Raw genomic sequence first — 23767 nt, forward strand, 5'->3', positions numbered from 1 at the left:
CATATTTAATTCTCAGTCTGCCAACTTAATGCAATATTTTTTGGTTATCAGGGTCGGTTTTTTCTTGATATATAATAACGACATTGCATTTGGTTTAAAAGTAGAAGTCCACAATCAAGGCAATCACAGACTATTAAGTGCTCAGTCAAGTCCCAATCAAACTGCGTTCAAATGGGTTAAAGGGAGACGGTCAGAGCTGCCAGTCCCAAAATACAACCCAGCCCTTCAGCCCATCCTGCGGGCCAAAGGAATAGTACTCTTTTGACTTTAGCAGACTCTGTGATGGAAAATATTTCTGTCCAAAACAAAATTGGCCTGTAATCTGGGTAAGCTATTCAGAGCAAACAGTGGCAAATTTAGCCTTTTCTCCTGTTTGCAAATCATCCATGTACGGACTTTGTTTTTTTAATGCCTGTACATGTATTTGTCTGACAAATACTATATATAGAAATATTTCAGCAGCCTGGCAACATTGATTATGTCTTGTATTATCTACGATAGATTGCGGTATATGACTGCTCCTCTAGGTTACGATGCAATTTACCCATATGCTAAAAAACCAGTGTAAAATGTACTAAATCAGATCCTTATGAATTTTAAACCCTAGAGTCTGAAGCTCTTCCTCAATCTGTTTACCAAATCAGTGCTGCTGCTCCCAAATTAAAGTGCAGTGCCCCATAAGCAAGAAGATCAAACTTATGAGCCATCATAATCCTACTTGCACTTGTAAATTGTAGCTGATTCAGCTGTAACCTCAAAGCAGCTTTTGGGACGACAGCATTAACATTTCCAAAAGGTTCCTACCATTGCCAACCTTCTAGCCTTCAAAATCGTCCAGCACGCCAGGCTGTGGGTCCTGAGCCGAGTGAAGTGTCTGTCCTATGCCTATTAAGATGTAACAGAAATATCCCCTTTGTTTTAAAATGTTTGGTTCATAACGACATATGTTTATAATGTGTGTGTGTTTGTGAGAAGATTGGTTGAAAATAAGGTTATAATACCTAAAAGAGGAAAATCTACATTTTCGCCACTGTAGAAATCCTGCATATTAAGGTCAGATATGGAGGCAAATTGCATTTAAAGGCTCGAGGGCTCAGCCTGATGGCACAGAAAACTTTGAGAACATTTGCTGTCCTGAGCCTAAGTTGTTCAAAACTTGTCTCTCAGGGAGCTCAGGTTTCACCTCTCCGTGGAGAAGGTAACGTACGTCTGGCTTACGGATCAACAGAAAACCTCATCTCTCATTCACACAAGTGCCTGTTTGTGCCCACACCAGAACACTCCCCTTTCTGTTGGTGCCAAAAGGGCAGAGCCAGGGCTGTACATGTCTCCCAGGACCAGACCAGATAGGCCAGAAGGCTACCCTGTAACCCATAGTAGATACCCATGCAGATGACTGAAGGATATCCATACATTCATCATGCCACGTGTGGACATTCAGGCAATAGTTGTTCTATAATTACAATGAAACTATTTATTACCTGTGAGATATCTGATCCTCGAGTATGTGTCAGGGAATGGAGAATATTGCATGGGTCATGTTGACTCTTCTTGTCTTGGTGTTTGCTTGTATTTCTCCCCAGGAAGAAAACTTTTCTTGCTGATGTGCCAGTCTCTTGGAAAAAAAGAAGAAAAAAATTCCCCTTCTGCCGACATTCCCTTCCGAGTCTGGGAACCTCTATTGTCTTTTCTCTGGTAATAAATGATAATAATTAAAGGCAAATACACAATAATTAGTCACACTAGGTTTATCCATCTGGCATACCTGTATCTCATCACTGTGTCTTTGAAACAGATGACAAGCACCATATTGCACAACATCCTGCTAATGGGTCTGAGCAGGGAAAAAGAAGGTAAAAGGGTTACCACACAAAAAAAAAAAAAAAAAAAAAAAAAAAGAGAGAAAGTAAAAGAAAAAAAAGGTCAGCAACAGGGACTGACAACATTATACAGCATTAAAAAAAATCAGTGGTGGCTGACTGTCAAGTTATAAACCACTTACTGGCAGATGTGCTTTCAAGTGGGGGTTAGGAAAACACGGAAATATGCAGCACTCTGCTTAAACTACCTCCTGCTTCAAATACCTGTACCTGACGTACCTAGTGTTGAAATAAGGATCGTTTCCTGGAAGATTTTAGCTGGGTATGCAGACATATGGGGAAAACAAGCTATTTTAAGAGCTTTGCCTGGCTACCTGAAAAGTTTGGGTTTCATTCTGAGGATAACACGTTATGGACCAAGGAATCGGCTATTTTTGTCCCTCTTCCCTGGGTTGATTGATGCACACCAAGAGCCTCTCCAGCCCTGTGAGGGCTGCCAGAGAGAAGGCAGAGTAAAATTACTACAGCAAAGAAGTTTCAACAAATATTTACTCCTTTAAAAAACGATCATACAAGGCTGGCATTTGATTTCTGGGAACTTGTGAGAAGCAGAGATTTACTTGTATAAATAATCACAGAGAGCCAATTTCAGTCACATGTATTCAGATTTCGATTCAACCTCCACAAGTGCTTCAACTCTCTTTCAAACAGACAGCAGAAACTTGCACGCACTGAGAGCTGATTGTCTAGTTGCAACGATTTTCTGGTTGCAGTGCAGTCATGCCCAAGACAACAGTCGTGGAGCTGGGCCCAGCTATGTTACCTAGCTGCATAAAAACAAAGAAAGCAAACAAAGGCAGTGCCTGACCAAAAGCCTCTATAGCCTTGAAAGAAGATAAGCATCAAGTGATTTTGTGCTTCCCTAGGTCTAACCTGCCTGAACCTTGCATGGCTGAAAGCTATCAGTTGGCAGTCTCTAAAGTGATAATATGTTTAAAAAATAAAAATAATAATAAATGGAAAAAAATCATCTATAATATATTATGAGGTAAAAAAATAAACCATTGGTAATTTATACTCACTACTCATCCAGGCCTCAAGGCAAAATCATGCTTCAGAAACATCAAGCTGATCATCAAACTGCTCTGTTACCTGCACTCTGTGAAGACTGGTATCTGGCTGGGGTTTAGGCAACGTCTCCACTTTGTCTTTGCAATGAAGGTACCTGTTCTGTAGGTGTTATTGAGCTCAAAGTTGTCACAAGTCATAGGGTGGCTGATGTGACACCTGCCAGCTGAAATTCCTTTGTTGGACACCCCAGTCTCAGAAAGAGAATAATGATGAACTTGGACAAGCTTACCTGCATTCAAGCAATGCATGCAGGCATTTGTAGAAATGTTAACGGCAAATTTTCTCATTTTCGTGCAGTACTTCCAGTGCATTAGGAACTCTGACCATACAAGAAGATAAAGAAAATAATGGGAACTGTGTTTTGAGTGAAGGGAGGTTTTACAGGTGATGCTCTCCTAGCATCTCCTCCTGAACTCTGTACCTGACCATGTTAACATAAGGAATGCATCATGAACTTTGTTGGAAGAACAGGTTTTTTCCTTATACACCTGGAGTTTATCTTGCACAAGAGCTTCCAGCCCAGAAGCAATTGCATTTCAGCCTAGCTAAGCCCATCGGTGTACATCACACACAATACACTGCAATGCTCTTGCAATTAGTCTGCAAGTGAATTGTGTCTCCCTCAGTCTGGTAAGCACCATGAGACTCTGGGATATGGAGCTTATATAAAAACAGAGCAAAAGACTGGAGTTCGTTATTAGATCTTCCTAGGTAAATTAACTGGGAACAGCTTTTCAAAATACTTCCTGTACATATTTTCTATACAAAGAGTCCTTCTCTTGTTTGTTTCTCTCTTCCTCTGGACAGTCCCTAGTGATGATTTTCACAGCTCTTATGGAAGCAGCTCATTGTTCTGCAGAGACTTAATTAAAGTGTACTTCCATGTGAAATTAGGCTATTGTATTTATTTAATCTTTATGGTAATTGCTGTACAAGGGCTGTGACTGTCTGCATCCTACTCCACACACCCACATCTCTCCCCACCCCACCCCACGGTCACCACTCCCCAAAGGAAGTGGCTAGTCATTCTGCCCTGGTTGAACTCCTCATCTATTCAAGTGATGCATTTGAACTTTAACCTGTGGACAGCAATATTTTCTTGCCATGCCAGCGTCTTTCACAGATGAAGGGTGTGCTGGAACAACTCTGGAGAGAGAAACATGTGTTGCTTGTGGTTTTCTTCTCCCAAGCGTTAGGTGATACTGTATTGAGTTCTTACAGAGCTCATGTCGTATTTCACACTTTCTGTGCCAGTCCGTAGGTCTTTCCTATGCTGGTTTTTGTCCTGAGACTGAGCACTCTATTGCTGTGGGAAAGTTTTTTCTTAAAATTAAAAATTAAAAGTCTATGAGTTCAAGCCGAGTCAGCTGCAATGTTAAAGATACAATTTCAACAAAGGCACAATTGCCAGGTATCATATATATCCAAATATTATCCAAGCAAAACATAAAATAAAGCCCTGACACTTAGTTATTCTTGGGGGGAGGAGGAATGGCTGCAATTTGTTTTCAGAACATTTCCACAGTGAGATGAGTCTGTTTTTCAAAGAGATGTTAGTAAATTGAAAACAACATCAGGTTTCATTGACTCCGCTGTGCCTCGAAACGGCTGAGTAGAGTTGCAGCGAGGAATAAAAATCAAATAAATGTAATTAAAGCTTCCAAATGGTCTGATGCCAATGTGATTGGCATTTATTATTTCGTCCTCAAAGAATGAGCTCCCAAAAAGAGTTTGTCCTGAGCTGCACCAGCAGACAGGCAATCTGCCCCTTTCTGAGACCATACCTAAAGTTCAACTCTGACTCAAGAGAGCCCAGTCACACCGCAGGAAGAGGAAAGTTGAGGTTTCTGGCCCATCACTGTAAGGATGGATTTGCATTTTCTGTCATACTCTAACATCCTGTTTAAATTAATGTTGCTGCAATCCTCTCACATACAGAGGCTTCGTATTTAACCTAATTTTTCAGATTGGTTGATTGAAACACAAGAATCCAGCAGTTCATAAATCAGTTGTCTGAAGCACAGATTATAATCCAAGGCCTTTCCAGAAATTCTCTCAACTGTTCTCTGCCAGGCCTGTATTTTATGCAATTGATAACCTACACTTTCTTTCCATATGAACTGATTACTCTCTTTCATACTGCCCCACGGGGCTCTGTGCTGGCCCTTGTGCTTGTGAAACTCTGAATTGGCTGCTTCTTCTAAATCAGCATGAGGAGTGAATTATTATTGCAACATCGTATCACTATCGCTCAGATTTACTTTGATTTATCTGCAGGCTGATCCCAATAGTCCAGCTCTGGTTCCTTGCTGGGTGGATGTGTTGATGCAGCTATTGTTTCAAATCTGGTGGTAGACAGACCATAGCTGTGCTCTTTCTTTGCAGTTTGCCTTTCTGGATGATGGGCTACGTAGCTCCATACTGACATAAGGGACCCGTCCACCACTTTGGAAGAAGATATGAGAAACCGCTCACCAGGCAAAAATGGAATAATTCATCCTCACTGCAAAAGCTTTAACCTAATCATTTGGGCACAAAGAACAACTTCAACTCAAGATTTTATAGCCATTCAAAACTTTTTTAGTGTTAACTCTGACTCTTCTCCGCATAACTATCTGATGGCTGTATAGATCTCACTAAAGTCTGACTCTGGCAAAAATCTTCCAGCAAAATTAACTTTTCTGGCACTTAATACCTGATCTAGTATTTCTTGCTCTGTTTCATTTTTTGTTGCAACCACAACAAGGTAAAAAAGGATGCTGCAAAACTTCTGAAGAGGCATAATGTTCAAAGGACAGCATCTGGAGGCTCTAGATGGGGTTTGAGGACAACCTACCCTAGGTGCTACATTTGCACACCAAAGGAGACATATTCCAGTCTGAGAGGGCTTCCCTTCTTAGGAAAATACCAGATTTAGTAGATACCTAGAATAACCAGAGGTGTTTGAAAAATGAGTAATCTGCTCTTTTGCTTGTTTTTCCCTGGACTAAGCTCAGTTTCTAGGTAGAAGAGAATTTGGGGAATGATTGTTTGTGTGACTTCAGTCTGACTTGGTTTTGCTCTGTAGCTGTAACCTCAGCTATCTACAATCTGTTCTTACACATTCCTTCTTGTGCAGGTCTAGGAAACTAGGGCATGAGCTCAGCATCTCAAATAAGCTTCCAGTTTGACCTGCAACCCCTCCTGAGTGTACCTCCTTAGACCCCCACTTCATTTTCAATTTCTTCATTAGTACAATGCCTCCTATCCTCGGGGAATGGCTGTTTTATTGACCTTATTTTTGGACTCCAAAGGCACTGTCAGGAAAGGCAGAGATGACAGTTCCCTTTGATGCAAACCTGATAATATGACTGCACTTGCTGGTGTATTGTACCTACAGTAGTGTAGGGAATGCATCTGAGGGGCTATTTGATCTTCCATGACTAGCTCCTACGATCTGCTTTTTTATATGGTTTCTATGTGCCCTACGTGCATCCAGGCAGTGCTACACCAAGGACTGATCTCAAACAGAGTATGGCAGTGTCTTAAACTGGCCGGTGTTATCCTTCAGCCCCTGAAAAATGCATGGGGCCACACCTTACAGGGCCTAAAGAAAAGAAACAAGGAAAAACAAAACAAAAAGCCCAGCGACTATGAGAATGGGCAGAAACTTCAGCGCCATTATCACTCCCCTTCATCTGCTCAAAAACCCTCGCTGCAGGGGTTGTCATGGTGATGCAGGTTTGACCTCTCACTTTTTACTCTTCCAGGAGCTAAAAAGGTAAAAATGAGCCATTCTGTCTCGAATGAAAATGAACCTCCCTCAGTCAAAGGACTCCGAATCCCTTTTTCCCTTTGTCAAACCTGAATGTTTCCATAGGCGACACAGAAATAAATAAATAACCAGCACCAGGCATCGAGGAGCATCTGTGGATTCAGCGGGATGCGGCAGCGGCTGTGGCGGATGGGGCTCCGCAGGAGCGGTCCATGCCCAAGTTTCCTAGAAGTCACAAGGTGCCATGTCCTGCATTTCCCCTTTGCCATCTCCCTCTGCGGCCAGCTCCTTGCTCAGCTGGTTTAGCGTGGGGTTTGTGTTTGTGGTAGATCTAAGGCAGAAAAATCAAACTATTGATTGAACTGTGTAACAGTCTTATAAGGTATTATTAGTAGCCTCCTATAAGCAGGACCAGAAAGGGCAAAATCATTTATTTTTATTATTATTCTTGAGAGTTGGGCTTTAGCAAACCTGCTGCTTGGCCACATTGACAGCAAAGCGATGGCATCGTCTCCTTGTCCCTGGATGAAGCTCATAATGCACATGGAGGTGCTTGTGTTTGTATGAGGGAGCGGCCTACTTTACAGCGATACAGCCCTTGTCTGGACTATGAGCTGAAGTAATCTCCTTCTGTCGAATACTTTTGAACCTAAGTCCTCTGCTTTGATAACCAAATCCTTCTCTACTTGCTCATTCCCCCCCTCCAGTCTCTCCTCCCACCACTTTCACGCCATGCCAGGGTAGCTTGACATGTGAAACCAGCATGACTTCAAATCAAATATTCAAGTTAACGACAAGCTGGCCTTGAATGAAACATTTGAAGAACCTCTGATGAAAATTCCCCAATGCTTAGTATGGCTCCATCAAACCTCTTCCTGCAAGAGAGTCTCCCCCAGTTCTAGCTTGAGAGCCAGCTACTGAATTTATTTGTCAGAGTCAGAAAACCTGAGGCATATATATAAATACACACACACATATATATATATTTTGTGTGTGTGTGTATTTATATATGCCTTATACATATAAAGCGCCAGCCTTAAAATCCTGCTAAACTGCAACCGAAGTCTGGAGTCATCTAAAGTTCAAGTGTTTCCCATGATTTTGGTATTAAAGTTTCTGAAAACCAGTGTTTCTGTACCCGTGTACCACTGAGGAAGCTCCTTATGGCACCAGACAACAGGCGTTCAGCTCATCTCCAAACACCTTTATCCTCAGATCAGGGATCATCTCTCTGGAGACCCTTCATTCACACATCCTTGCTTCTACTTTTCTCTCCTTACAGATGAATCTTTAGAGAAACATATTCAGCAGATGAGGTCTGGTGGTCCTTCCCCGATCCCGTGTGCACTCACCAACCCCCAGACACACTCTGGTGCCTGGGCCATCCCCCTCAAAGGTTTTGTGCATGAACTCCCAAGCTGTTTCAGCAGAATGAAGCCACTGCTGCCTCCCACGTGCTTCAGAAGCATGGCTGTGCTGAACATCGAATTCCTCCAGGCCCAAGGCTATCTGTCAGTCCCAGCCATAGGACCACACTGACCTTCTAGACCTTTACTTTTGCTCTTTTGCAAATCAGCAATACTCACTGAGGCACCAGATGCCCCTGCTTGTCCACCATCTCAATTAGTAACTTCAAGTTTTCCGAGAGCTGAAGAATATGGGCAAACCCCTGCCATAACCTGCCTTTCTCCTTCGTCAGCCTTCCGGGTGCATGCAGACCTTCCTCTCCTTGTCACACACAGCAGCAGCCTGGGATGTCATCGTCACAGGTCTCGTGCTGCACTCTTTTGCTCATTTCTGGAAATAACTGCTGATTTTCCCTTCGAAGCCCAAACCTCCTCCAACTCCAGCAGTGACCATTGCTACAAAGGTCACCACGACCTCTTAATTCATTCAGCAGAGTCATGTCATGAAGGGACACAGTAGATTGCTTCTTGATCTCAGCTAGTAGGCCACTGATGCCCTGAGTTATGAAGACAGATGGTATTAGTGCCAATACTTCAAGAGCATCTTGTGGAAGGGCATTCCACAGGTTAATTATACCTGTAAAGCTTTTTCCTTTACAACATTAGAGCCCAGTGAGTCTGGTTTGCCTCTATAAAAGATGGTTGTCATATTACGTGCAAGGCGTTTCTCTAGGACAGACAGGAATTTTCTAAGATTAAGCTTTACAGGGGAAGAAAAAAATTATCATCTCAGACATACCCCTTTGTCTCAATTTCAGCTATACCAGAAGCAAATCCAGTTCTATTTAGACTTACTTTGGGGATTGGGGGTGAGAGGGATTGAAGTATATAGTGCCCTAATCCCATTGTTTTCATATTGTAATGCTCTGGAAATAAGATAGCGGGGGGATGTTAGGAAGGTGCTAACTTCTGTATATTTATGATCCTAGGTTCAGGCCTGAAATGCAAATTAAGAAGAACTTCCCCACCACCACCACTTTCTCTCTCTCTTTGTTATCCTGCATTTTCCACAGCCTGAAAGATGTAAGTCATTAGATAAATGACTGCCAGTGGAATGCTGTAGCTGCAATGTAAACTATGAAGACTAAATCCACAAAAAAAAAAAAAACCCAAAACAAAAAACACATCCCCCAGAGAAAAGTTCTGCTTTTCACATTTAAATGTATTAGTTATCAGCTATTCCTGTTCACAGGGCATTGAAATACATGCTGTTTCCTAAGCCCTGATGCAGCTCTGACTGGACTCAAGCTTGGAGCTAAAATAGAACATATTTTACAAAGTGGTGTAATGTAAAACTGTCGTCTAAACATCTCTCCTCCTTACTAGGTCTCTCTAGGGCTTTCTCCAGGGAATCCTGCTTCTTCTTTATAGCATCATCATTTATGTCTTTGTTTATTAGTGGAATGAACTTGTCAGTAATTGTCTTCCCACTAGCCAACCCTTGTTCCAGCTCCCTACATGTTCATCTCTCCAGCTTGGGTCGGACACAATGGGGAGCGCTCCTGCCAAAGTCATTTCAACATCAGCCGTTCAGTGTGCTGCAGGGCAAGAAGGTCACTCCTGAAGCCTCACTGGTGGCCTTCCAAGCCCAGAGGTCACTGCTGGGACCAGAGAACAGTGACCAGGGTTGTGGATGTTGTGCCCAGTGGCTCTGCTCTCCAGCAGTGGCACTGCCGAGATGGAAGGAAACATGCCAAACAGGTTACTGTGCAGGCAGGGTGCCCTACACATACACATGCACGGACCTGACCCAGCCGTGGGGCTGGAGGAGGTGTCTGATGGGATTCCCAGGACAGACGGATGCCATGCAGCTTTGCAGAGCAAACTCCTGCAGGTTTGCTGGGCTCGGCTGTAGCCACGACGCTGGAAGCAGCTTTAAAGCCAAAAACCCTGAGACGTGAGGGTGGTTCTCAAATGCGAGGACTCGCCTTTTGATTCCACCACTCTAATTCACCAGTTTAACTCATACACTGCCTGGACACGTCCTGCAGATGTGTCCTTCAAAAAGGACAAAATTTATTTCCTCCTGATGTTTTGCTTTTAACTCGCAGCTTCTGCTTCCAAGGCTGCAAGGATACTCAACTCTGACTTTGAGTTCTGCCAGAGATTTCCTTCTGTGATTTTTAGGTAAACCACTTAGGATCTGGCCAGCTGGGGAAATCAGTGAGTAATAAACTCTTGCATAAAGTTGCAGCAGATCAGCTGCTCAGCAGAGTGCCCCGTGAATCTGTTCCTCTCCTCCGAGGGGATTCGCTGTGCGAACGACTTGCTGGAGGTTAAGAAGTGGCTGCATGTCAGCTGATCCATGGTAACTGTCTGTCCATGGCAAATGTGAGATAATTTAAGGGAGTTTAATCCTTTCTCTTTGCCAGTCCACATGATGAGTTCGTGCAGGGTGGTTAGTACACAGTAAATTCACACCATAATTTACTAGGTACTAATTTCTCCAAGCTTTTAATTTCACAGTGTCTCAGTTTCCTCATCTGTAAAAGAGAGATAAATACTTTCCTTTCTGGCAGGAGTGCTCGAGATCCTTCAGCAGTAAACATAAAAGCAACCATTTTAAAATAGTTACTTACAGAAACTTAATTTTTGCTGTAAGAAGTTATTTGTGTCTGATCTTATACTACAGCAGCGTGAGACTAGCGATGGAAGCAAATAAAATTTGAAAAGTAAATAACCCTACTAATGTGAAAAATAACTAGGAATGCTGACCACAATGACATTTATATGCAACTGCAATTGCAAACATTTTTAAAGCTTTCTGTTTCAATCCACCTGTGATTCCTTTTAAATGGAATGAAACTAAAATGATGTATTTGCAATGAAGATGCACTAGACTGTTTTCTTTAAAAAGAAACAACATGTGTCAGGAAGGCCTAAACCTTGTATTTCTTGGGAGGCCCTAAATTTTTTTTGACCAAGTGATGCATGATCAGACCCAGAAAACAGTGTGGTTTTTATTTCAGATTTTTCTAGACTGTAATAGCCCAAGGGTATGTGCTATAAACCGGAGGAGTTGGAGGAGACCCGTTTTTAAGAGGAACATGGTTAGGTTTCTGTTTCTGATTGGAATGTTTGTTTTAAACTTTTCTTTTAGAGGAACATTTCAAAACCAGTCATAGTTTCAATGATGGCTATATTTACATGGTAATCCCAGTTCCTGAGAATTGTCTTACTCTTTCTGGTACAACTGAGACATCAAGAAAGGAAAATCGCCTTTAAAAATTATTCTTCATGCTGAAATTATTAGTATTAAAACCTGAAGACTGTTGAGGTCAGGAAGCAAAAGGAAAATCAAGAACTTTTTTCATTAGCATCCATATACTGGAAATTCTGATTAACATATAAAAAGGAAACACTTGAAACTTGTGTATATGGATATGACTCTTTTTTCCCCTCAACTGCTGAAGAAAACTTCTAGCTCTGCTTCTGCTCTTCTAAAAAAGCAGTTTAAAAAGCAGTTTAAATTGAAAAAGCTTTCCATTTCTTCCTTTTTTAAAAATTCTTCAGGTATTTCTAAGTAATATTTCTCACAGGCAAAGAACAGCTAATTTCAATCATCGGTTGCCTCCTTGAGAGGGTTACACCGCGGTGCAAGTCAGCTTCGCTGTGTATCGTGGTACTTAACTGCCCTCCACTGGATGCGAGAGGCAAAGGCAGGGTTTCTTTTCAACTGTAACAATCACCGCAAAATTAGAAAGAAAGTATGAACTCGGGGTGTACTTTGCTTATTTTATCTGTTCTCTTGCGTCTCCCCAACACAGAGTCCCCGAGGTTAGCGCGATTGCAGTTAATAATTCTGAGAAAATACAAGTGCCAAGAAAATAATTTTTACTCTCTCTTGGCCAAGTGACTGTAATAATGACGATCCTTTAGCCACAGTCTTTAAATCCAATAATTCTTAATAGCAATATGAAGAGAAAGAAAGAGGGAGAGAAGGAAAACTATGTTTTGGGGATAAGTAGCATGGTTTAATCCAGCTTAGGACAAGTTAGGATCCTTAGAGCATGGGCTCTTACACTAGAAAGCACACAGGAATCCCCTATTAATGTGCTTATGTAAACGCTAATTTCTTAAAAGCTCACTGATTAAAAAATATATATATATAAAAAAAAGTCTCTAAGTGTTGACTGCAATAACCCTAGCAGCAGCAGAAAATAGGCTGGCTCCAGCCAAAGATCTTGCCCATCTGCCTGACATTTTGGTGCCTCAGCTGACTTGAATTAGGAGAGAATAACTTGGAAGATTTTTCAGTCCATCCAGCCCCAAGTTAAGAGAGTCTTCTGAAGCAGTGACTTATATTGCTAAAGCCCATGCAGGGAGCTCCTGTTTATGCTCGATGGCTTTATTAGAAACACAGCAGTGGATCTGTGCGATATAAAAACCATCCAGGGGAGAGCCGCAACACCTGACCTCCTTTTGCAAGTAACAGAAATATTTGGGTGCAAGGGGAAAAAAAAAAAAAAATAGCTGAGAGTACTTCACCGTTCCTCATACCTCACGTCATCGTGCCCTTTCTCCCCAAAGACGCACGCCTCCCATGCAACACATGTTGGAGCGAACTTTTGCTCCTCAGAAAATGGGACAACACACTTTCCCATGCAGGCGGGTGAGGACGTTTCCCTCCAATTCCTGCGGCTTGGAGCTGAAGGCTGCCGTGTTCGATAAGGTTTAAGATCTCCGGTGCCTTGAGATTTAGCTTTTCGCTTCTGGTGAGGCCCTTGACGGCTGAGATGCCTGGCTTTCAGTTGATTGTCGCTCTCTGTCACGCTCAGGGAAATCAGGGCTGGAAAGTTGAGTAGAAATATCTTTCACTGCCTTCCCTTCTGCAGGAGCCTGACTTCTGCTTTCTCAGTTTTCTGCAAATGCCACAGTCTTTGAGTAGACAAAACCCTACCAACTTAGAGGTTTAGTTTGCCTGGCTAAAGACTGCAGGATTTGACCTCTGGAAGCTCGTGCTAAGTCCTTGCAGTTCTGATTTTGAGTTTAAGCTTTGGCCTGGAATAACAATGACTGTGAGGGAAGCGATAGGTTATGAGCTGGGTGAAATGATACCTGCTTCTTGCCAGAAAGACTAACTGCATTCAAGCAACTTCCATCCTCATTTTCCTTTAAATAAATATATAAAGATGTTCAAACTTCCCATCTGAGCTGCAATAATGAAAATAATGTGCACATTAATTTGTACGGGGGTCAGTGAGTCTCCCCAGCTCAACGGTTTTCATACAGAGTGCGTAGTAAGCCCATAAAACATTTATTTTTCATAATTTATGAAGCATTACATATTGTGAGTCCACAATGCCAGCTGACGTAATATGCAATAAATTTGAAATAACAAAACATTTCTCATGTATTTTTCCTCCTGATGTGACAATGTGGGACATAAATTTAAAAGAAAGTTGCCTTAGAAGACAAAAGCAAGGCAAAAGAAAAGAATGCTCTTAAATCAATAAATACTTGTATTCCACCAATCATTTATTGAGCCATTCCCCCACTCATGGCTGTGGCTCTCACCTTTTTGAAGCCTCTTGCTACCCCTGCTTCAAAGCCGGAACGAAAGGCTGCTGGGGTGGGTCACTTGTGCCCCAGCCATGAGTCGCGGGACTGGCAGCGGCAACGATGCCGGCAGCTGCCGGTGTGAGAGCCCTGCCTGCTGCTGCCTGTCCCTCCTCAGCCAGCCAAGAGCTGCACTGTGCAGGCTGCCGGCACAGCTGCTCACTGTCCTGTGCTGGGAAAAACCTACCGAGTGATGACAGGCGCTGGGGCAAAAAATCAATACCGTGTAAAGGTAATTTTCCTCCGTAACAATTATCATTCCCATATTCCCAGGAAGAGTAGCAGTGGCAGTCTTTGCACTTTTGAAGACAACATTCTGCTGTTAATTTAGTAGGTATGCAAATATGTAATTGCAGGATTATAATACAGAGCACAGAACATTGAGGAAAATGCTAAAAACTCACCTATGTGGCTATGAAAGTCAGCTGATAAATTCTCACATTACAGAAGACACCTTACGGGCTGAAGGCTGAGACTCTCAGCATCTGTAAAATTGCCAGGTGACTTCTACCAAGCAGCGAGGACCTGGTGCTCAGCACTGTTTGGTTTCATTTGGTCTTGTTTTGTTCAATTCAGTGCACCAAAGCAACGTCTGCTTCAAGAAAATGCTGCAGTACAAGGAAGGGAAAAAATGTGGAAGTTATTTGAATGCATGATGCAGAACAGGAGTGAAGGGCAGAACAGGGTAAAGCAGTTCAGGGTTTTTGTCTAGTGTCAGTACTCTGGTTGCCCTGTAGTTTATAAATAAACACAAAAATATTTACAGATAGTAGAGAGAGCGCTTTGCAATGAAAGAATGAACTTTCTTTTTAATTTCAGCTTTTGTATTTGTGCAGCTTGATTAAACTTTACACCAGAAGCCCATACAGAAGGCAAAAAAAAAAAAAATAACCTATAGGAACAATTTCCATCAGGAATGATGTGAAGTTCAGTGTGTTGGCAGTCAGTTTTCCCAGGGAAGACACAGCGCACCCACTGCAGCCGTGCGTGCAGGGACATCTACTGGCAGAACAGCCGGAGCTGGCCCTTCCCCTTGCCAAGTGCAGGAAGGCTTTGCACAAAACCCCAGTGGTTTCAGCGACAGCAGAAGGTTTTGGCTGATCTAGTAAGAGGAGTGTGTATGGAAAAGGGAGAAAAAGACACTGGCTTGTCCCAAGGGTAAAATTAAGCTTCTACACAACACATCACAGGGTGAGGTGTCCTTAGCTGAGCAAGCCTGGTTGCAAAACCATTGTAGGCATGCAAGGACTGTTGCTTCTGGAGGCAAAGGTGGAGGATGCTGGGCACATTATGAATTTCCCCCTTTCCAACACTATTCCTACACCCCTCTCCTGCTGATTCCACCCTGTGCACAGAGGAAGCAAACCTCAGGCAAGCACCCAGGCCCACCGCAAAGTTCTCCTGCATTAGCCTTTGGTACAGCAACAAGATTTAGCTGTTCTTCCCTCCTTTTCCCCCAGTAGTAGATACCTCAGGCAACCAGACGAAACGTTGTCAGAAGTAAAGGCTCCTTGCCTCCCCTCTACCCTTTAGTAAAACCACAGGAGACAAGACATATTTAATCCCTACTAGAAAGATATGTACACCAAACTGACTAGATAGGGTCAGGCTGGTTCCTGCTCTAACATTTAAAACACTGTCTACCCTTCTCAAGACAGGATGAGGATCACAAGCCAGGCAGCCTTACTGTGAAAAGCTACTCAGAAGCATTTGTTTTTCTCATCTCCAAATCAAGACAAATTTCTCAACTCCTTGTAGGAGTCCTGGTTCTATAACTCATAAATGGAAAGAAGTGAGTGTCTTCCCCCCCCACCCCATGTCTTCTTCTCCACATACTGTTTTCTGCCTTCAGGGTATCTGTTCTATACTTCCAAAAAATCCATCTGGTTATTTTACTGTAACACACTTACCAGAACTGTAAGATCATAGAAAAAACATTTGAAAAGGACCTGCAAAGGTTTCTAGGCCAACCTCCTGCTTGAAGCATCAATAACATCAACACCAGATCAGATTGGGGATGGGTTTGTGTAGCTGATCCCTGAAAGTCACCAAGGAGAGAAATCCCACCACTTCCCTGAATGACATGTCCTAGTGTCATACTGCACTCCAGGTGAAGAAGTTTAGGTCTAGTTTTAAACATAAGACATGAAAGTAGTCTTGAAGTGAAAGAGTCATCCTTAGTAGCTAAACATGGTACAGCAACAGACTTGGAGAAATGGTCTGGCAGGTCTTTTATATCTTGCTATACTCCTATGTAATGATACGTGTTGGACACTAAGTCTCAGCCAGGCCAGACATTGCTCCACAGAAGAATCTTCAATGCATTTTACCGAATAGATCCTCAAAGGCTTCCTTTGTGAGCAGTGCTTCGGAAATTGAATTTCTACTTGAAGACATAAAAATAAATTATTATAATTTGAAAGTCAGTGCTGATTTTATATGACATATATGAGACAAATCCCCTCCTAACCTGTCCATTTTGTCAACTAGAGATGCTACTTAAGTTAAAAACAGCTGGCAGAGCTGGGGTAAAACAGGTTAGACCTGCCTCAGAAGCAGCTATCTGCCCTGAGCAGTGACTAACCAGGGCTTTCTGTTTGAATAGTTAAGTTGCTGGGAGAATAGAAATGGGACTAAACAGAAATATTCAAAGTCCGGTTTGTACCTGGATTTCAAAAGCTTTCATTGGATTACTTATATTTGAGCTTCAGTTCAAACCATCTGTTCCTCCAGCACTCCCCTACAGAAAGGCCACAAGTGGGCTAAATCCAGACTTCTAGCACACCTCCACCAAGCAATGGGGGAGTAAAAAGGTTGAGAGGGGATGACAGATCAGGCAGGAGAGTTGGGAAGCAAGGGAACGTAGTGATGTTTTGATGGATACGTTGACAATGAGATATAGTCCTAAGATGAGACTCCTATAAATAGCATGGACATATGCTATCTTTAAGTCCCATTTCAGTGTCATCCACCCTAAATATACTCACCTTCCCTTTGATTACACAGGGGTTTCAGCATTTTTGCAGGCTCTTCCCAAAGGTAGCTGCTGAAATCCAGGCAAGTGATACTTTAGAAGTAAAGCACCTCCAAATTCTTTCACTCAGCCAACATTATGAAGATCAGAAAATGATACATATAAATGTATTCCTTATAGTTCTATACTTCATTTAAAACATTTCACCTACTTTTATTTCTTCCTTTCTTTTTTCCCAGTCATTACACGACATCTGAAAGATAAAAGAGGAAAATCATTTTGTTACTTTAAATACTTATCTCAAGCTCTCATTTTGACTACATCAAATATATGCACTGTGCTAAAAAATGCACAAGGGAAAAAATCCCAAGGATATAGCTAAGAGATTGTGAGAAGGAAAAACAGAAAACAACAACAGCAGATCATAGAAGTGTCTAAAAAATGAGGGAAAAAAAAAGAAAAAAAGAGCACAGAGCTATAGCATGGTAGAAGAAAAAAATAAATATACCACATAATTTATTGCAGGGAGAGTTCTGAAGAAAATGTCTTGTGAAATAAATATAATGCTCACGAGGACAAGAGATCTCATTCATATCCAATCTGTCTTGTGTAAAGAACTAGGCAATAATGTTCAAGTAAGTGAGTCACTGCAAGATCTCCCAGTTCGGCTGAAGATTGCTCAATAGAAATAACAAGCCACAGAAAAAAGACAGTATAAGTACAGGTGGGAAAGGGATACAAACTCAGAGCAATAACTACATACAAAATACCAAGATTGCTGTATGAAGTAAAGGCATGATATGTGTCCTTCTCTATCTTACAGACTACTTTTCCTTCTGTGCCTCTTCGTGACAGTGAAGATCTGCTGGAGTGCCCAGGCTGACAGCCTCCCTTGTCTGCACTCGAGACGGCACAGATGTAGACAAGCTGGATAGAGGGTAACTTACTTATGGATTTGGGGTCAGGGCTTTCTCAGTGAAGAACCTTCGACTCCATAATCTGTTCCTCGTGGTGAGCCATGAAGGTCTGAGTCCCAAGAAACATCAGGTGCATTTTGATGCCACCACCACCATGTTGGCAGAGGAGCAGATGATAAGCGGATCAAGGGTGTGGTAGCTCAGGACTTTAGGTAAATGAGAATGATATATGTTTGCCATTCAGTAGCTACACATAACTCCGGAGATAATCTTTAGTGTGTGTCCATGTGGTCTTCCATAGGCAGGCAGGGGGAGTTTGAAGTTGTGGCCAGACAGGGCTGGGGCAACCCTTGCAGTGCAAACAGCTGTTAGCCCCATTAGGAGAGCTCTGGGCCAATGCATCCTTCAGAGAGACCAGCTTGGGCAGCGCAAGAACAGCATCACACAGACCCGAGACTGTCCAAGCACGGCATGCTGGCACAGGGACTGGGGGTCGCCTGCCAAAGATGGTGCAGACCTGCCCTTGGCGAGAACTGAGGGCACGGTAATACTGTCCGCTTGCAAACCAGCACTAACTGCCTGGCGACGGGGCCAGATTCAGCCTGCCTACACAGCAGGGCTCTCACAGAGTGCCTACAGAAGGTGTCTGGGCACCTTGTGCAGTCAGAGGAGAAAAACAGACACTCACTTCAGTGAGTGATTCATCGCTCTAAAATCTGAGCCTTGTGGGAACATTTCAAAATACCCGAGTTCGTTTCCTCCCAAAATGCAGCAAAACTTGCTTTTATTTATTTTTTCATTAACTGCTTCTCTCCTTGCTGGTCCCTCAAAAGTATTTGAAGGAAAAAAAGAAGAAGGAATTGACTATTTTGGGGGTAAAGCTGCTCTGGCCATGGGCTTCCAGCTTTGGCAGGCATGAGAGGGGGAAGGAGAGGGCATTAACAGGGTGGCAGAAGGATCCGCTGATGGCTGCATCTGAACAGACCTCTTTCTAGTCCGGGATTACAGGTCTAGAGCACGAATCTCCTTGTGACTGCTGGTTTTAGCTGCTACAATTGTTTGCACAGCCAGGCTAAAATGCAGTAGGAAGACTGTTTTGTCTGTTCTTGCTTCCTTCTCTTCCTCAGTTGCTGGAGGTGAAGCAGCAAGAAGACAGTGGCAGAAGAAATGTGAAGACCAGCTGTGGGGAGAGGGCAGGGAGGATGTAGGGGATGGGACAGGATCGAGAGGAACAGGGCATCAGTCTGCAGCTGTCTGACATCTGCAGTGAAACCATCTTCACCCTTGGCAAGCAAAAATACTGCTGAAGTGCATGTCCCAGCTCTGGCTGCTGGGTGGTCCAGCACGTCCAGGAGCTCCCAGTAGGAGACTGAGTTATAAACTTAAATACTAAGAATTTCTGATAACCCAAACTGTTTTGAGAGAAAAAGGTTATCGACTTACATTTGGAAAAATGTCCTCTTGTCTACACGGCTCTACATTTTTCAATCTAAATTTGGAGTTTTGGCTACTGTGATTTTTTCAGGGTATGAGGTGTGGGTGAGTATTTTTGTACAGGATAATGTATATCTAAAATGTTACAGATTGTTGCTAGAGCCAGAAAGATGTTACAATGTCAGAATTGTGAGGAGAACAAAATATGCATTTTAAGAACTAAGAAATAGAGAACAACAACACCTAAGTGACCTGACCAAGGCTAGAGCATGAGTCAGTCACGGAGGCAGGCAGGGAACTTGCTTCTGTGCTCCAAGTCACAATGCCTGTGCCTTGGATTTCACTAGCTGCAAAAAATCTCACCAGAAAGGATCCTGGGGAGTGGGGGAAAGAAGCAACAAGTGTTCCCTTTTCATGAGCAACATTTATTGAAGCAGTTCAAACTGCTACCATGGAAAATTTTAACATGGACTATAGGTGCAAACAGTACAGTGGGTGATGAAAAACAGGCAAAGAAAATGTTGCCTGTAGGTGTAACGGTACCTGTTTTAATTGCTGGGATGTTCTTGAGTGGGACTCCCATGGCCAGCTGAAGGAGTCAACTTGGGGCTGTGCCTGCACAGTGGCACAGGCTGCTGTGGCCAGGGTGAGTACAGCAAGCAAATGTGGTGATGGCAATTAAATGCACACATCAATGTCTCTGAAGCACTTGCTAGCAAGGGAATGCATTGTGCATCAGCATACACAAAACTACCCAAGCACTGGACTTTGCAAATGCAACGAACATGCTTTTTTCATTTTGTAACTCTGTAAAATCTCCCATCCCGTTCTATAGCCATTACAAAGGTTTCCCTGGCAGGGGATACATTGCTGTGGTCTGTACACAAACTTTGGCTGGTCTTGTTCTTTTAAATTCCAAATATTATGGGGCATACCTACAGTTGGTGTATACTGTAACATCTCAGCTGAAGTCAATGGAACTATGAAAGCCTACACAATAATTAAGGAATTACCTCAAGACATTAAACTTATCAGCCTGATCCTGATATCATGGAATTAAATGAGAGAAAGAATAAGCTTTTGTGAAGTCCTGTTATAAAAGAGGAGTTTCTGACTTCTACTCACACCAAAAATCCCAACGCCACCTTACACAAGTGACATGAACGCAGACTGAAGAATCAAAATACACAGCAGAAAAGGAAAAAAAAAAAAAAAAAGCATTCATTTTTAACATCCTGATTTTTTCAGACTGACTTCATGCTTTTAGAGAGCTCTGTGATGACAATACAAACAGTAGCTCATTTCTCAATCAAATTCCACCCACATCAGTGTGTCACACTTGTGCCTGATGAGCAGGAAAGGGGTGGTGATGGGGTGTTATATACCCAGGGGCATGTAGACACACAAAAACACAGGTACTGCAAGCCCCTTTTCAAGCTTTCTTCTCTCTGCTCTTGCCCTACATGTAGGGCTGGACCAGCAGAAAAGCAGGTTACCAAGTTCTTCGTACCAATACCACAATCTTTTAAAACTTCAGAGGCAAAGATTTACACACTTACATATTTAATTACACTTTCTGATATGTCTCTCAAATAAATCCAGTAACTGTGGTGATTTCTGTCTCGACAGTAGGTAAACTGAGGCTGACTGACCCGATTTGTGCCCAGCCACCCAGTGCTACTGCTGGGACTGAGCTCCAAGTCCCTCTCCCCTTGCACAGTCACTGCATTGCTCTTTTTCAGGGCATAATCACCACATCAGTAATGATAAGAAGATTTTATTTGACTGACAGACTGCTCTAAGTGCCCAGCTTGCAGGTTACATCTCACCTGCAGGAACTTAGAGGCTATATGGACATTTGATTTCATGATTCATTTAAAGCGATACAAAATGCTGCTTTGAAGTCCCCCCTTCCCCCTTCACATCCGATGACTGCACAGTGAGTGGAATTATACTCAGCATGTCACACTCCAGTGGACAGAGATGGTTTGTAAAAGCTGATAAGCCTTGTTAGGGTTTGCAACTTTGTATGAACTTCAGTGATAAATACTGCGTTCGTGAAATGCCAAATACTGCTGGAATGTTGGCGTGAGCACGACAGAGATTACAGCTAATGTGGGAGCGCGTAGGTACACTGTGCAGTAAATTACAGTCATGATATGCATCCACTTTCTGTGAAAAATGTTGGGGTTTGAGCCAAGCATATTTCCTATAGCACAGTACACAGGGATCTAATAGAGCTAATGACTTGTATTTAAATTAATGAAGCAAGAATGATGTGATGAGGATCCTGCATGACTACTGAGGGAAGTGATTGTCAATATTTGTTCATGGCTCTTACATTTTACCTGCTCTGGTGAGGATGTGTGTTTATGGACACACCCAGCCAATGGCTAATGACTAGAGAGACTCCTTTTCCTTTGATTTTAACAAAGAGATGACAACCCCAGTCACTAATGAACTTTCATATTGTCTTCCTCTCTTTTTTTCTAATTGATTAAAAGGAATTTCAGAATGATGTCCTGCACACAGATGAAAGCAAAGTTTGATGTTCTGAAGTGCTAAACTTCTCTGCTTTGACCCGCACGATTGAGATGAAGGAGAATTGTGTCTTTAGTAATTAACATGACAAATAACTGTGAATGGGAACTTGCTGTTCGGAATGACAGCGTTGTCTTCTGCTTCAGGGTGAGAAACCCAGGGCCAGGATCCTGGGGATCTCTCCCTTGCTTTGGTCTGACTTTTAACAGGGTCAAAAATCTCTGTGTCTCACCTGATGGAGACAAGAACGGAGGCTGGTCTCCTGCAAGAGCACAGCACCTTTGAGTGCATGCTTGCTACATCCTGTAAGATATTACGGGGCGGGGGGGGGGAAGAGTTGATTGCCCAGAAAAAGAATAATCACTGATGGCTAGATTAAAGGTATTTCATGAGCACTGCCTTTCATGCTGACAGTTCTGCTATAATCATTCCCAGCATACTACTCTGCCTCTGTCGGTATTCATCTGTTGCCAATTGCCTTGTAGTTACTTTGTGAGCGTGTTAGTTGGGGAGTCTTCTTTTGTTCTTAGTTTTTACGGCCCTCAAACACAGGGGATCCTATGACTGGGATCCTGAATGCTCTGAGGCACCTAATAAATAATTGTTAGCATTCAAATACCCAAACTATGCTTTGCATTATCGGGAAGCCTGCATAGCAAGAAGATAACTGATATTAGCTAATTGCTATTGAGTGGCTTTTATTCAATAGACCATGGAGGTTTTGCTTTGCTTTCTTGTGGGTTGTTTTTTGTTGTTTTGGGGGTTTTTTTTTTAATTACAGAATGGAAATGCCTTGCATTTAATCACCAACTTGATAGTAGATGGCTCCAGCAGAGGGTCCTAAAACTTACCAAGCCATAGAAATCAACTGAGTTAGGTTAAGCTGTATTATCAGTGCACAGGGGAACTCGTACTGCTGTCTGTGCTACATCTATTCTGTGCAAGGCATTTGTGTCTTCAGACATATCATTTTGGCTTTGCTCACCAGATCAGCGTTATCTACAGGAGATACTCAGCACAAATGCAGCAATCCCCACCTCATTCGTCTTCCCCTTCTGCTGGCTCGTGCCTGGTGGAAAGCAAGCAGCTCCTGAAATCCTGCCCCAAGTTGCTGGTAGCAGCAGCATCTGTATAGCACTGTGTAGGACAAGAGCAGAATCCTCCTTACCCTTCCCCAATTAAAACTTCATCACCGGTACCAAGATAGCAATGCAACAGAAAAACACTAGAAGCTGTTCTCACTGGTAACTGGCGTGACCTCCGAGCTCAAAAACCCCAGCGCCCTGTTCTTCTCCTGCTGTTTCCCTATAGCCTCACCCACAGTGCCCATCAAACAATCAGTCACAAACTCCATCTGTCAACACGGGGTCTGCAGTTCATGGAATCTGCCCGACTGTGGTGTTGTATTACTGAGACTCTCTGTAAACAGAAGTACTTTGAATGACTTGCCGTCTCTTACAAATTGCACGGGGAGAATGAAGGCTACATGACTGAGTGACATAATTGTAAGACAAAAATTACAAAGGCTCTTCTTTCACTTACCCTGGCAGTCTTAGAACTAAGCTAGACTTTCACACACAGTGCCAGGGCTAATCAAAGCTGCCTTGTAAAGTTTTTTTCTTGCTTATTTGCTTGGCATCCTTGATGTTAAGCAAATTTATATCAGGGTTGCTTTATGCATCAGAGTCCTGTATACTGTGATGTCCAAATATTCCCCCTCCAGTGGAAGTTACTGATCCAGAAATTTAGTGTGAACCTTGACAAAATACAAACTTAACATTATATTTTGTGATTTGTTTTTATTTTGTGTTTACATCTTCTCATTTACATGTCCTCCACCCCTTTCTTCACCTCACCCTTTAAACAAAATTAACAGTACCTTGAGGCTCACATGTCTGAAGATCTTGGGGAAAATCTCCACTCTCACTTTCAGTCTAGCCAGTCACATCCTCTTGAAGTAGCTCTTCTGTATCTCAGTTCTGTCCCTGGGCAGCAAAGGTCATGGTTAGACTAAGTGTCCAAATGTCAGAACAAAGGGACTACATTTGTTTAATGGAGTATGGAGTCCAGAGAGATATTTGGGATCTAGTGGTACTTCCAATGGGTCATATGTTCCGTGTATTTGTCATGCTTTCCGTCTAAAAAACATAGAGTCTAGCTAGATGCCACTG

The sequence above is a fragment of the Harpia harpyja genome, chromosome 14, assembly GCF_026419915.1.
Source record: "Harpia harpyja isolate bHarHar1 chromosome 14, bHarHar1 primary haplotype, whole genome shotgun sequence".
Taxonomy (NCBI): domain Eukaryota; kingdom Metazoa; phylum Chordata; class Aves; order Accipitriformes; family Accipitridae; genus Harpia; species Harpia harpyja.